This window comes from Euprymna scolopes, chromosome 22 (genome assembly GCF_053919585.1).
Source record: "Euprymna scolopes isolate OS-2025 chromosome 22, ASM5391958v1, whole genome shotgun sequence".
Lineage (NCBI taxonomy): Eukaryota > Metazoa > Mollusca > Cephalopoda > Sepiida > Sepiolidae > Euprymna > Euprymna scolopes.
In genome coordinates, this window is record NC_136503.1 from 121,085,642 (window position 1) to 121,093,141 (window position 7,500).

The following is a 7,500-nucleotide window of genomic DNA, read 5'->3' on the forward strand; positions in this document are numbered from 1 at the left end:
TTCATATATATATATATTCATATATATATATATTCATATATATATATATTCATATATATATATATATTCATATATATATATATTCATATATATATATATTCATATATATATATATACATATATATTCATATATACATATATATTCATATATACATATATATTCATATATACATATATATACATACATATTCATATATATATATATTCATATATATATATTCATATATATATATATTCATATATATATATATATTCATATATATATATTCATATATATATATATATTCATATATATATATTCATATATATATATTCATATATATATATTCATATATATATATATTCATATATATATATATTCATATATATATATATTCATATATATATATATTCATATATATATATATTCATATATATATATTCATATATATATATATTCATATATATATATATTCATATATATATATTCATATATATATATATTCATATATATATATATTCATATATATATATTCATATATATATATATTCATATATATATATATTCATATATATATATATTCATATATATATATATTCATATATATATATATTCATATATATATATATTCATATATATATATATTCATATATATATATATTCATATATATATATATTCATATATATATATAATCATATATATATATATTCATATATATATATATATATTCATATATTTATATATATATTCATATATATATATATATTCATATATATATATTCATATATATATATTCATATACATATATTCATATATATATATTCATATATATATATTCATATATATATTCATATATATATATATATTCATATATATATATTCATATATATATATATTCATATATATATATATTCATATATATATATATTCATATATTTATATTCATATATATATATATTCATATATATATATATATTCATATATATATTCATATATATATATATATATATATTCATATATATATTCATATATATATATGTTCATATATATATATATATTCATATATATATGTTCATATATGTATATATTCATGTATATATATATTCATATATATATATTCATATATATATATTCATATATTTATATATTCATATATTTATATATTCATATATATATATTCATATATATATATATTCATATATATATATTCATATATATATATTCATATATATATATATTCATATATATATATTCATATTCATATATATTCATATATATATATATATATGTTCATATATCTATATTCATATATATATGTTCATATATATATATATATTCATATATATATATATTCATATATATATATTCATATTCATATATATATATATATTCATATATATATATTCATATATATATGTATGTTCATATATATATATTCATATATAACTATTCATATATATATATATATATATATTCATATATATATATTCATATATATATATTCATATATATATATTCATATATATATTCATATATATATTCATATATATATATATTCATATATATATATATTCATATATATATATGCATATATATACATATATATATATTCATATATAGATATATATTCATATATATATACACATATATATTCATATATATATACATATATATATACATATATATATATTCATATATATATATTCATATATATATATATATTCATATATATATTCATATATATATATATATTCATATATATATATATATTCATATATATATATATATTCATATATATATATATATTCATATATATATATATATATTCATATATATATATATTCATATATATATATATTCATATATATATATATATTCATATATATATATTCATATATATATATTCATATATATATATATATATTCATATATATATATTCATATATATATATATATATTCATATATATATATTCATATATATATATATATTCATATATATATATATATTCATATATATATATATATATTCATATATATATATATATATTCATATATATATATATATTCATATATATATATATTCATATATATATATATTCATATATATATATATTCATATATATATATATATTCATATATATATATATTCATATATATATATATTCATATATATATATATTCATATATATATATATTCATATATATATATATTCATATATATATATATTCATATATATATATATATTCATATATATATATATATTCATATATATATATATATTCATATATATATATATATTCATATATATATATATATTCATATATATATATATATTCATATATATATATATTCATATATATGTATATTCATATATATGTATATTCATATATATATATATATTCATATATATATATATTTATATATATATTCATATATATATATATTCATATATATATATATATTCATATAGATATATATTCATATATATATATATTCATATGTATATATATATTCATATGTATATATATATTCACATATTTATATTCATGTATATATATTCATGTATATATATTCATGTATATATATATTCATGTATATATATATTCATATATATATATATTCATATATATATTCATATATATATATTCATATATATATTCATATATATATATTCATATATATATATATTCATATATATATATTCATATATATATATATTCATATATATATATTCATATATATATATATTCATATATATATATATTCATATATATATATATTCATATATATTCATATATATCTATATATTCATATATATCTATATATTCATATATATATGTATATATTCATATATATATATGTATATATTCATATATATAGATGTATGTATTCATATATATAGATGTATGTATTCATATATATAGATGTATGTATTCGTATATATTAATATATATGTATATATTCATATATATGTGTATGTTCATATATATATGTGTATGTTCATATATATATGTGTATGTTCATATATATATGTGTATGTTCATATATATATGTATATATTCATATATATATAGGTATATATTCATATATATATGTATATATATGTATATATATATATGTATATATTCATATATATATAGGTATATATTCATATATATATGTATATATTCATATATATATATTTATGTATATATTCATATATATATATATGTATATATTCATATATATATATATGCATATATTCATATATATATATGTATATATTCATATAATATATATGTATATATTCATATAATATATATGTATATATTCATATAATATATATGTATATATTCATATAATATATATGTATATATTCATATAATATATATGTATATATTCATATAATATATATGTATATATTCATATAATATATATGTATATATTCATATAATATATATGTATATATTCATATAATATATATGTATATATTCATATAATATATATGTATATATTCATATAATATATATGTATATATTCATATAATATATATGTATATATTCATATAATATATATGTATATATTCATATAATATATATGTATATATTCATATAATATATATGAATATACTCATATAATATATATGTATATACTCATATAATATATATGTATATATTCATATAATATATATGTATATATTCATATAATATATATGTATATATTCATATATATATATGTATATATTCATATATATATGTATATATTCATATATATATGTATATATTCATATATATATGTATATATTCATATATATATATGTATATATTCATATATATATATTCATATATATATATATGAATATATATATATATTCATATATATATATTCATATATATATGTATATATTCATATATATATATTCATATATATATATGAATATATATATATATATATTCATATATATATATTCATATATATATATTCATATATATATATTCATATTCATATATATATATATTCATGTATATATATATTTATATATATTCATATATATATATATTCATGTATATATATATTTATATATATTCATATATATATATATTCATATATATATATATTCATATATATATATATTCATATATATATATATTCATATATATATATTCATATATATATATATTCATATATATATATTCATATATATATATATTCATATATATATATATTCATATATATATATATTCATATATATATATATTCATATATATATATATTCATATATATATATTGATATATATATATATTGATATATATATATATATTGATATATATATATATTCACATATATATATATTCATATATATATGTATTCATATATATATATGTATTCATATATATATGTATTCATATATATATATATTCATATATATATATATTCATATATATATATATTCATATATATATATATATTCATATATATATATATTCATATATATATATATTCATATATATATATATTCATATATATATATATTCATATATATATATATATTCATATATATATATTCATATATATATTCATATATATATATTCATATATATATATTCATATATATATATTCATATATATATATGTTCATATATATATATATATATATATATATATGTTCATATATGTATATATTCATGTATATATATATTCATATGTATATATTCATGTATATATATATTCATATATATATATTCATATATTTATATATTCATATATATATATAATCATATATATATATATTCATATATATATATTCATATATATATATATTCATATATATATATTCATATTCATATATATTCATATATATATATATATGTTCATATATCTATATTCATATATATATGTTCATATATATATATATATTCATATATATATATTCATATTCATATATATATATATATTCATATATATATATTCATATATATATGTATGTTCATATATATATATTCATATATATATATTCATATATATATATTCATATATATATGTATGTTCATATATATATATTCATATATAACTATTCATATATATATATATATATTCATATATATATATATATTCATATATATATATATATTCATATATATATATATATTCATATATATATATATATATATATATATTCATACATGCTGTCCCCGGCCACGCGTTGCTTGGGCTCAGTTTGTTAAAATGGAACACATGTGAAAGTAGATAAAAGTTTGATTCTTTTGTTCAAGAGAATGTACAAATAATTTTTGTTTAACAGATATAAAGAAAATAAACAGAAAAATACTTCCATCATAATTATGCAAAAAAAAAATAAAATGTTGATTTAGTGTTTCAATATGCTTATAAATTACGATAAAACTTTCTGAGTATGCACTGTTTTACGATTGTTGTAAAAATGGAACGGAAACTTAAATTTCGCTTCATTTTAATCTTTCTTAATTTTTTAATTGTCCCCCTCCAAACGAATATAATCCAAACAGTAACATTCAACAATTGTACTTTATGTATATAAAACACAAAATGGGTGTTTGTATTACTGTACACATAGATTCGAAAATGTTGTCAAAAACAAATATATAACAAATAAATGTTATCAAAGGCAAGATAAGTTACTTTTCTGCCAAACTGGATATATTTTTTGTGTTTTTATTCAATGTAACATTTATTCAGCTCGATAAACATACATATTCGAAAATTTAAGATGGCGTCTCACACCCTCTTTAACACCGTAAGTATGGAAAAAGGTGTTATAAATAAAAAACTATACAAAATACTATTTAAAACCCGCCGAATATATGTCAAACTATGTCACGGTAACATATATTGAGCGAGTTTTTAACAGTATTTTATCCGGTTTTTTATTTATAACATCTTTTCCCACACTTACCGTGTTAAAGAGAGAATCAGATACCATCTTGAATGTTCCAATACATCGGTAAACACTGTATGGTTTTCGAGCTGAATAAACATATTACATTGAATAAAAACACGAAAAATATATCCAGTTTGGTAGAAAAGTAACTTATCTTGCCTTTGATAACATTTATTTGTTATATATTTCTTGTTGGACAACTTTTTCGAATCTATGTGTACAGTAATACAAACCCCACAAAATATTTATTAAAAAAAAAAAGTTAATAGCGAAAGGGAAATAATTCCATTTTTAAACGAAAAAGTCAGTTTACCTAACTTACTGTATTAATGCTATATTTTTTAAGCAAGAAAAAAAAGGTAAATATCCAGATACGCTACTACAGAACACCGACCACTCTAATCTGTTTTTTTGTAGGTAATTGAGGTCGCTGACAACGAATCTGATCGTCAAACTTGGGGCAAATTTACCGTTTGTATGGTATTTACCCCTGAACCCACGAACTTCTTTCCACCATTTTGCAGCATCCGTTTATGCTACGCGCATGCACGCTGTAGCATAAACGACGGCTTCACCAAGCAAACTATATTGGGGGGAGGGGATTTTTTTTCCAGGACATAGAATTTTCTAATTTTCAAAAATACATTATAGCGTTTTGTGGGTGGAAAATTTAAAATTAGCTGAAAAAGAAATAAAATAAGAAAAGGAAAGCACACCAAGTTGGAGTAGGGGGGGGTAATTTATCTGTTTTTTTTTTTACCTGGAACATCGAATTTTCAAATTTTCCGTAAGTAACGCACCGACATTTACCAATTAGAAAACCATTTAACATTTTCCGAAGAGTTTACTTTGTACATTGGGGGCGCGAGCGGGGGGGGGGGGGAGCGGATGTGATGTTGGCGCACGCGCGCCCCAACATCACATCCCCCCCAAACAAATTAGAGTGGTCGGTGTTCTGTAGTAGCGTATCTGGATATTTACAGGAATCTAATTGAATCTTTAATTTCCTGAATATTATCCGATAATTCATTTTTCTTCGAGTTATATCGAATACATTAATACGGACTTTAGGGGCTTTTTTCGTAATGGTACTGTAAAAATTATTTTTTATTGTTACAAATTACGATGCTTTAAAAAAAAGCAAAAATAAATTCTTGCGTTTTTTATTTACTACTGAAAACCATAACTTTAGTAAAGGTATTTTTTGTTTAAACAAAATAAAAAATTTTCACCAAGAGTTAATAAAAATAATTAGTTCATTATATTCTGCGATCATTATTTGAAAAATACTGCAATTTTCATTAAAATTCGTTAATTTCCTGATTTTTGGTGAATTTTTAAGTAAAGGGAGGAATCAAAATGTGTATACACTTTGAGCGTCGGCATTCATTTTTCAACCACGTGTGGTTAATTTAAATTAAAGTTCAATCATATGGTTACATTATCAATAAACCCATTGAAAATTTACCATGTTGTAAACACATTCTGTTTACATTAAGCCTGTGGTGTTTTTTTTTAGTGATGCAATGTTGTCAACTGAGATTTTAAAAAAAACCCGCGAGATCAGGAGAAAGAAATGTCCAGAAAATCGCTAGCCATTTTGGCAGAAAAGTAACTTAT